General features: G+C 36.8%; 2 long non-coding RNA genes across 2 annotated transcripts in view; both read right to left on the bottom strand.

Moving 5' to 3' along the window:
- Window positions 1-1,257: 1,257 nt before the first annotated feature.
- LOC309632255 lies at window positions 1,258-7,507 on the bottom strand. Its single transcript, XR_014246818.1, has 2 exons — window positions 7,425-7,507; window positions 1,258-3,831 (listed from the first exon to the last, which is right to left on the bottom strand). It is a non-coding gene; the product is annotated as an uncharacterized lncRNA (long non-coding RNA).
- Window positions 7,508-7,702: 195 nt separating this feature from the next.
- LOC309632248 overlaps window positions 7,703-10,185 on the bottom strand; it is a 49,364-nt gene continuing 46,881 nt past the window's right edge. Inside the window, exon 5 of the long non-coding RNA XR_014246805.1 lies at window positions 7,703-8,728. This is a non-coding gene — a long non-coding RNA (uncharacterized lncRNA). The remainder of the gene's footprint in view (window positions 8,729-10,185) is intronic.

The following is a 10,185-nucleotide window of genomic DNA, read 5'->3' as shown; positions in this document are numbered from 1 at the left end:
AATGATTTTATAGAGATGCAGAGGCTAGAAAGATTCATCACTTGGGGAAGGGAGTTCTCAGCAATAATCACATTTTACCCAGGAGTCCATCTCACTGCTCATTCACAGAGGGTCTTATAGGCAGGAGTTAACGAAATTAGTTAACTAGGTATTCCATTCACGTAGTTAGTGTGTGTGTGTGTGTGTGTGTGTGTGTGTGTGTGTGTATTCTTCTTCCCACCCTGTTCTCCATCCACCCTGTTTATCCTACTCTAGCCCTGACAGGCGACCACTGTTATTAGGTATTGTGTGTGCACACATTGTTTCTTTAGACAAATACAAGTGCTTATACAACTGCTCTTTTTTTCACTTTACAACCTTGCAGATCTTTCCTTATCAGTTCAGAAAGAGCTTCCTTTTTCTTTCTTGAATGTTGCATAGAATTATCCCATCACATGGCTATCTTATAATTTATTTTTGTTAATAACTTTCATTTCTTAAGAACAGTTTTATATTTACAAAACTATTGTGAATATAATACAGAGAATTCCCATATACCTGTTTTCCCCTATTATTAACATTTTATTTTAGCATGGTACACTTGTTACAATTACTGAGCTAGTATTGATACATTAATATTAACTAAAGTCTATACTTTGTTCAGATTTCCTTAGTTTTACCATTTTCTGTTCCAGGAGATCATATTACATTCACTCATCATGTTTCCTTAGGTTCCTCTTGGTCTGAGAGTTTCTTAGACTTTCCTTGGTTTTGTTGACCTTGACAGCTTTGAGGAATACCAGTCAGGTATTTTGTAAAATGTCCCTCAATTGAGATCTATATAATTTAATTTTGTACAAATATGTTTTGTACAAAGCATCTTTTGATGAATGCTTGATTTTCCCCCCCAGTTGTCTGCTATTACTAACAATGCTGAAATGAGTAACAGTGCACATCAGCTACTTTACACATTGCTGGTATAAAGCATAAACTTCCAGAATAGGCATTGGCAAGCTAAAGATAAATGCATTTGTAATTTTGCACTATTGCCAAATTACCTTCCATAGGGACTATGTCACTTTATACTATATGTATAAGAGTACCTTTTTCTGACAGCTATGCCAACAGAGTGTGTTGTAAAACGTTTGGGTTTTTGCCTGTCTGATAGGAGAAAATTGGTATCTGGGTGTGGTTTTAAAGTTCTAGTAACGTTTATAATGAGTGAAGAATTTTATATATATTATGGCTTATTATAATAGATTCTTTTCTTCCATTATATTTCTTTTTTTTTTTTTAAATATTTTATTTATTTATTTGGTTGCTCCGGGACTTAGTTGCAGCAGGCAGGCTCCTTAGTTGTGGCATGCAAACTCTTAGTTGCAGCATGCATGTGGGATCTAGTTCCCTGACCAGGGATCAGACCCTGGGCCCCCTGCACTGGGAGTGTGGAGTCTTATACACTGCGCCACCAGGGAAGTCCCTCCATTATATTTCTTACGTGTTTTTTGTGTGTATGAAAGCTATTGATTTCTGTATAATAATTTCATAAGGTAGAGGTAATTTTAGCTCAGTATCTCAGGGATGCTTGCCATGTGCCTGCACGTTAGGTCTTGTACTCATATGTTGAATCTTGTTCTCAAATGCAATAGTTGTTAACAAGTTGATTTCTATCTAGACATAATTATATACTCAAAAGAAACTGCTATTAACCATCTCAAGAGATGTCCAAGGAAGGTTACATTTCTGGCTTCTAGTAAGAATATTATTCTGAGACTTCCCTGGTGGTCCAGTGGGTAGGACTCTGCGCTCCCAATGTAGGGGGCCCAGGTTCGAGCCCTGGTCGGGGAACTAGATCCCACACGCATGCCGCAACTAAGAAGTCCACATGCTGCAACTAAAGATCCCACATGCCACACTAAAAAGATCCCGCATGCCGCAATGAAGACACGGTGCAGCCAAAAATAAATAAATTAATAAATATTTTTTTAAAAATTAGCTTTCCTTAAAAAAAAAAAAAGAATATTGCTCTGTAGTGTGTTTCCTTTGACATCCTGTACCTTGTTAACCTAATGTCAGCTAGGACAGGCCCTCATCCTTTCTGTGGAGAGCAGAGATCATCACCCAGGTACAGAGAAGTGATCTCAGCACTGACCTCACTTTATAAGCAAGCCGCAAAAATACAGCAGTAATGTCTACAATGGAGGCATCCATCCAGGTTTTAGCAAATATTCTGCAAAGGAAGAGTAATATATTATAATTGCTCGAGGAAGCAAATTAATTCTGAGAGCTTTTGAAGGAAAGGATTGCTATTTACTTTTCATCTTCATGGAGAACCCCCATGTGTGTTTGGGAAGATTTTATAAAGGATCTGAATAATAATAAGCTTTTCAGACACAGGTGAGGACAAAATCATGGCTTCAAGGATGGCAGAAAATCACACAATTCTTTTCTCCCCCTCTAATTTCTGTAATTTTCTTAATTTAATAATTCAACAGTTTGTTGTGGGCCTACCATCTTGTTAGATACTGGTAAGAGCTCTGGAGATATAAATATGCTATTACACACTCCCTGATGCCCTACATAATTATAATTTAAGTGAAGGACACAGAATTGGAGAAAAATAATGATGAATTTATATTTTAAGTGCTATTAAAGAGGTATGCACTAAGGAGTGTTACAAGAAGTAAAAATAATTCTATAGGGGATTAGAGATAGAAATGAGAGGTAATCAAGAGGAGGTAGGAGATTACAGAAGAGAAGAGATGACATTTAAGGCATGAGGATGATCAAGAGAGACTGAGCTGTCTAATCTCACATAAGCCCTCACTCGATTGGTCCCTTTAGAATAGAGCCACCTTCCACAAAGAATGGTCCCTTACTTTGGGCATTTGTGTGCTGATTTTAGGTGGCAAACTGATACAACTTTAAATAAAATCTATTTACTCAGAAAATTATTCTCTTTGTCATTCTAATTGAAACCTTCTGATTAAATCAAGGAGAAAGGAGAAAGTCTGTTTGTAACTGGTATCCTTTTTTTAAATATCTTCTAGCACTTGCATTACTTTATTTTTTCCTTGCATTACTTTTTTTTAAAAATTATCTTTATTTATTTATTTATTTTTGGCTGCGTTGGGTCTTCGTTGCCTCGTGCGGGCTTTCTCTAGTTGCGGCGACCGGGGACTACTGTTCGTCGCGGTGCACAGGCTTCTCAACGTGGTGGCTTCTTTTTGTTGCGGAGCTCAGGCTCTAGGCGCGCGGGCTCAGTAGTTGTGCCTCGCGGGCGCTAGAGCGCAGGCTCAGTAGTTGTGGCACACAGGCTTAGCTGCCCTGTGGCATGTGGGATCTTCCTGGACCAGGGCTCGAACCTGTGTCCCTTGAATTGGCAGGCGGATTCTTAACCACTGCGCCACCAGGGAAGTCCCTCATCATATTTATTTTGAAGATTACTTTCTATTTCTGGAAAATGATTCTGGCTTTCCATTTACAGTTATGATATAAAGTTTTTAATTCATTCATTCAATTAATGTTTATTGAGTACTACCTTCAATGAGCCAGGCACTATTCAATGAACTTGTGGTACATCAGTAGAGAGAACAAAAATTCCTATCTGGAGGACCTTATAATATAGTTTAATTGCTGTTTTTTAAGTTTAAAATAAACTGGCTCAACTTTAAAGAAGCTAGTAAGTAAAGAATGATACAGGTGATCGCAGTATTGGGTACAGGAGGGAGGTAGTCTAGAGGAGAAGTTAACACAGACTGAGTCAAACTGCCTAAAGGTGAATCCTGGTTCGGTTACCTGTTAGTTCTGTGATGTTGAGTCACTTACTTCATTGTGCCTCAATTTCCTCCCCTGTAAAACAGTGCGAGAAATCAGTAAATGTTTGGTAGATTGGTAAAAATCCTGAAATCTGTATTCAGATGACTGAGTTTGGAGAAACATTGGAATAGATCATTTAAACAATTACTTAAACAATGCAAGATCAGGGTTTATGTTTTGTTTGTAACATTTTTTATTTTGAAATAATTTGACTTATAGAAAAGTTACATAGAACAGAGAGTTCCTGTGTACATGTTCCTTCCTCTAACATTTAACAATTTACATGACCCACAGTATAATGATCAAAACTAAGAAATTAACATTGCTATAATACCTAATAATAGAGAATAACAATAATTAATCTACAGACTTTCTTTGGGTTACCCTGTTTTCCCTATCATCCTTTTCCATGATCCTATCCAGGATCTCACATGTAGTTGTCAGCTCTGCTTAGTCTCCAACAATGTGAACCATTCCTCAGTCTCTCCTCGTCTTTCATGACTTTGACACTTTTGAAGAATATTAGTTAGCTTTTCTATAGAATTTGCTATTTTCTCATGATTAAATTGAGTTTTATGCATTTTTGATCAGAATTCATGGAAGTGATGTGTCCTTCTTATGACATCATAATCCAGGAGTTCATGATATTGGTATCTTATACCAGTGATGTTAACTCCCATCACTTGGTTAAGGTGCTATTTGCCAGGTTTCTCCACTATAAAGTTACTATTTTTACCTTTATAATTAATAAATATTTGGGGAGACACTTTGAGATTATGAAAATATCCTGTTTCTATTCCACTGATTTTAGTATCCACTGATGGATCTTGCCTGCAACAAATATTACTGTGGTGTTCTGTGTTCAGTTTTCTATTTTCCTCATTTCTTCCACATTTATTAATTGGAATTTTTATGTAAGATAGACTGTCTCTTCACTCCCATTTATTTTAAAATTTATTAATATCAATAAGATTCATGGATATTTATTTTATTCTATGGATTATAATCCAATCCTATTGTTATTTATTTCTTGCTCAAATTGTTTCATCTTTGGTCACTGGAAGTCCTTTCTAGTTGGCCCCTATGTCTTTTTGATATGCTGCCATTGGTTTTTGAGTATTTCCTTACTTTTCTTGGCATCACAAGATGCTCCAGAATCACCTTTTATTTTCCCTGCCCCACCCCTGGAGTTAACAACTTCTCCAAAAAAAGAACTTAAATCAAATCAAATCAAACCTTAGAGTATAAATACTAAACATAGAAAAAAATTAAAAACATAAAAAATTAATTTTCATTAAAAACTTTAATTTTTTTAAATTAAAAAATAAGACAAGGTGGCATCAGTTTTTTTTTTTTTTTTTTTTTTTCTTCCAGTTTTATTGAGATATGATTGACATATAGCACATATAAGTTTAAGGTGTACAGCATAATGATTTGATTTACATACATCATGAAGTGATTATCACAGTAAGTTCAGTAAGTCATTAACTTTAAATCTTGTTGTCATTCCCTATGTGTGTCCCTTATTAAAGTTATGAACAAACGAACTTTTAAAAAATGTGAAGGTAAGAGCATTTAAATAATATGAATAAAACACAGACTTAGTACCTGACTCCGTAATTCTCAGAAATTTGATTCCCTGTTTCCCTATCTGCTTGGAGTTATTTGGTCTTTTTTTTTTTTATACTTATCGGTTTATTATATAGTAAAGGATATGATAAAGGATACAGATAGATAGCCAGATGGAAAGGACATTGGGCAAGATCTGGAAGCGTTCTGAGTAGAGGAGCTTCTGTCTCTGTGAGTTGGGGTGTTCCATGATCCCAGGACATGGATGTGTTCACCACAGAATTTCTCCAAACCCCATAGTTCGGGGATTTTTGTGGAGGCTTCCTCACTGACGCATTATCAATTATTAACTCCTCTGGCCCCTTTCACCTCTGAAAGTTCCAAACTTCTAATCATGGCTTGGTCTTCCTGGTGACCAGCCCCATTCTAAAGCTATCATTTGGTCTTTTCTTGAGCTGGATGATAATGATATATTTTGCTAATTGGTGCTACTGATGAATACAGGGGAGCAGATGATAACTCCTATTTCACAAGAAAGTAGAAGACAGCAAAAATGAACTGCCTTAACTTTCTTCTGTTTTCCATTCCATTCCTCACTATTTCCATGGGTTCCTTCCTTCTTTCACTCTTCCTTCTATCTAAGGAAGAGATTTCTTCCTTCTATCTAAGGGTAATTCCTCTACCTTTGCTCAGCATTCCTTACTGTTCTTTTTTTTTTTTTTTTTTTTTTTTTCACACACACACACTGTATTTTATTTTTACAAGAGATAAGTCGACTGACACCCAGCATTGTACATGGATGACCACAACAAAAGCAACAATGATTGCAATTACCAAACATGAAACACACTCATACTATGTCATAGTATTGACATTCAGTCCAGTAATCCTCCACTGTAACAGCTCCTTTACTTTGCAGTGAAAATTGATTTGTATATTCTTTGCCTCTGAGTCCTTGTGGAATTTTTTTTTTTTTTTTTTTTTTTTTAAATTCAGACAGAAAGTCACAAAAATTATACTCATCCTCATCAGTTCACTCAGTCCCATGTAATTAATTTTTTTTTTTCGTCTTGATCTTTTGTTAGCACTTTTATGAGTTCATCAGTTTTTTAAAAATATTTATTTATGGCTGCATTGTTGCTGCGCTAGGGCTTTCTCTAGTTGTGATGAGCAGGGGCTACTCTTTGTTGCGGTGCATGGGCTTCTCAGTGTGGTGGCTTCTCTTGTGGAGCAGGGGCTCTAGGTGCACGGGCTTCAGTAGTGTGGCACACAAGCTCAGTAGTTGTGGCTCGCAGGCTTAGTTACTCCGTGGCATGTGGGATCTTCCCGGACCAGGGATCTAACCTGTGTCCCCTGCATCGGTAGGCAGATTCTTAACCACTGCGCCACCAGGGCGCAGTGGTTAAGAAGTCCCAGGGCATCATTTTTTGTCCCTTAGAATTTGGCTGCTACTTGAATTACAGTTTTCCTTTCAGGCCTAGGTTGCTAGTATTCATCAGATGAGCACAATATTATATCATGGAGCAGTGGAGAGGTATTATATTCAGGGTGAATAATACTAAAATTCACAGCATAAAGATTAAGAGCATACACTCTAGAGTCAGATCGGCTGGGCTCAAATTCTAACTCAACCCCTTACTAGCCATATTACATTAGGCACGTTACTTAACTTCTGTGTGTCTTAGTTTCTTCATGTGTAAAAATGAGGTTAATAATGGTACTTAAAGTGTTTAGAAGAGTTCTTGGCACATAATAAGCATAAAATTTTACCACCAATTTACAGTGCTCTTTAAATCTTACAAAGGACTTGCAATTATATTAGCTCATTTTTATCACCAATAGCACTTGGTGTATTCCTATTTCAAACTTACAGATAAAGAAGCTGAGGCTTAGAAAGGTTAAGTGATTTTGCAGGATCATACAGCTTGAAAGTGATAAAAACAAGACTCAAACTTCAGTCAACCAGCTGCAAACTCTAGGTAGGAATGTAAGCACCAACTGTGGAAAGTAGAACATTAAAAAAACTAATAGGACAAAATTCTGTATTAACAAATTACCTGAGAACTCGTAGTTCTAAAGTCAGACTTCAGTGAGGTCTTTTCCTGAATCTATCTGGATTTCTTTTCTTTCTTTCTCTCTTTAAAAAAAAAAAAATATATATATATATATATATATATATATTTGTTTATTTATTTATTTAGACTGCGCCGGGTCTTAGTTGCGTGGGATCTTCGTTGTGGCATGTGGGATCTTTAGTTGCAGCATGCGGGATCTTTTTTTTTAGTTGCAGCATGTGGACTTTAGTTACGGCATGCATGTGAGATCTAGTTCCCTGACCAGGGATCGAACCCGGGCCCCCTGCATTGGGAGCACAGAGTCTTACCCACTGGACCACCAAGAAAGTCCTTATCTGGATTTCTTAACCTGGTCTATGACATCAGCTTTAAAAAAATTTTAAAAATCCTGATATATTTATGCAAAATTGTGTGTATGTGTATTTTTTTTTCTGGGAAATGTTTTCACATGTTTCATCAAATCCTCTAAGGAATTTGTAAACCCCAAAAGGTTAAGAACTTTGCCTGGACGACCTGAATTTTCTGACAACCTACTTATGTGGAGTGGTTATTACGTATTTGGATGTTTACTTGATGCCATATTGGGGCAACTCACATCTTGATGGGAAGATAGCTAAAATTTTTTCTTATCTCTTTTTACACTTTTTATCATGGTAATTTTCAAACATTCACAAAAGTGCAATTTCCATATACCCAGCACTCAGCTTCAAAAATGTTTAACATAGAGTCAATCTTGTTTTACTAATAATCCTCAAACACACACATTCCTCTCTTGATTATTTTAACAAAACCCCACTTCATTTCATTTCATCTAAAAATATTCTAGATTGTCATATAACTAAATCTCAATATAATCCCAATATACCACAGAGAACCAATTATAAAGTCTATTATTTATTCAATTATTTATTCATTCAACAGAATTTTATGAAGTACCTAATATTGTACATTGCAAGGTACTAGAGAAGAAAGATATCACATCACATGTTACTTTTTGAAGTTCTAAGATTTGGGCCCTTAGATGCCTTGAAAAATAGCTCAAGGCCAAAACAGCTCAAGGCCAATTCATCCTTGATTTCTAACCTTCTCTTTGCAACCCCTCCTCCCTATCAATCCATTTGTAAGTCCAATCAGCTGCATTTCCAAAATATATACCAAATTTCTCCATGTCTATTCATCTCAGTCGCTTTATCTTAGCCCTAGCCACCGCTGGCTTTCTGCTGCACTCTGAAGAGTCTTCTAACTGGTTTTCACGTTTCCGCTCTTGTCTCTCTATATTCCATTACCTGCTCAGGGAGATATGAACAGAAGCATTGAAGACAACATAAAAGTCCATCAGCCAAAGAATAGATAAATTATGGTATTTTAATATAAAAGAATACTAAACAGTTGTTAAAAATAAATGAATAAGAACTCTATACGAATGAATAAATCTCAAAAAAACATAACAGAGGGGAAGAAGAGCAAGTTGCAGAATAGGTACAGTATGGTACTATTCATATAAAGTTTAAAAACATGCAATGTCAATTATACCTTAATTAAAAAAAGCAAGGCAGTGTTACACATATTGTTTATGGATATGTATGCGTGTGTGTGAGAGTGTGTGTGTGTGTGTGTGTGTGTGTGTGTGTGTGTGGTAAAAGCACAAAAACATGAATGAAAATTATAAACATAAAATTCAGAATAGAAGTTACCTTTAAAGAGGGAGGGGAGGGACTTCCCTGGTGGTCCAGTGGTAAAAAATCCACCTTCCAATGCAGGGGACGCGGGTTTGATCCCTGGTCAGGGAACTAAGATCCCACATGCTGCCGGGCAACTAAGCCGGCATGCCGCAACTACTGAGCTGGTGCACCTCAACTAGAGCCTGCGTGCCGCAAACTACAGAACCGACACGCTCAGGAGCCTGCACGCCACAACTAGAGAAGAGAAAAAACCTGCACGCCACAACTAGGGAGAAGCCCACGCGTGGCAAAGAAAGATCCCGCATGCCTCAACAAAGATCCTGCGTGCCACAACTAGGACCCCACGCAGCCAAAAATAAATAAAATGAATAAATAAATAATAAATAAATCTTAAAAAAAAAAAAGAGGGAGGGGAATAGGATTGAGAAGGGTACCATGGGGATTTCACTGAATCTAATTTCTTGAAGTATCCATATTCTTGTTATCCATATATTTTTGGATACCTTAAATATTTTATAATTAAAAAAAACACAAAAATCAAATCAAGGTCACATAAAATTCTCCAATGACTTTTCATTATTCCTTAAAAGAAATCCAAACCTCTTACCAAGGTACAGCAACAGGTCCTATATGATCTGGCTCCTTACTGACTCCCCAACCTCCTCTCTTCCCCACTCCCCAACAATCACCATGTTTTGGCCACACTGAATTTGGTTCTATTCTTTGAAGAAGTCAAGTTTGTTCTGACCTCAGGACCTTTGGCACTAGCTCTTACCTCTACCCTTAGAACATTCTCCTGTATGTTCACCCATTTGGCTTCTCATCATTTAGGTCTCAGCTCAAGCAAGCCTTTGTTTGACCATCCTATTTAAAATGGTCCCCACCTATTCTGTTTTTCTCTACACATCATCCTTTCATTCCCTTAACAGCACTCATTACCCTTCAAGGTCTCTTGTTTATGTATTTACTGAATGATTTCTACTGGAATGTAAGCTCCTTGTCTGTCTTTCCTACTGCTATAGCCTTGGCCATTACAACAGTGCCTCATGCATAGGAAGCAC

Source organism: Balaenoptera borealis (genome assembly GCF_965194805.1).
Source record: "Balaenoptera borealis genome assembly, chromosome: 7".
NCBI lineage: Eukaryota > Metazoa > Chordata > Mammalia > Artiodactyla > Balaenopteridae > Balaenoptera > Balaenoptera borealis.
Note: the sequence above shows the minus strand (reverse complement) of the source record. Positions and strands in the feature narration are given on the sequence as shown.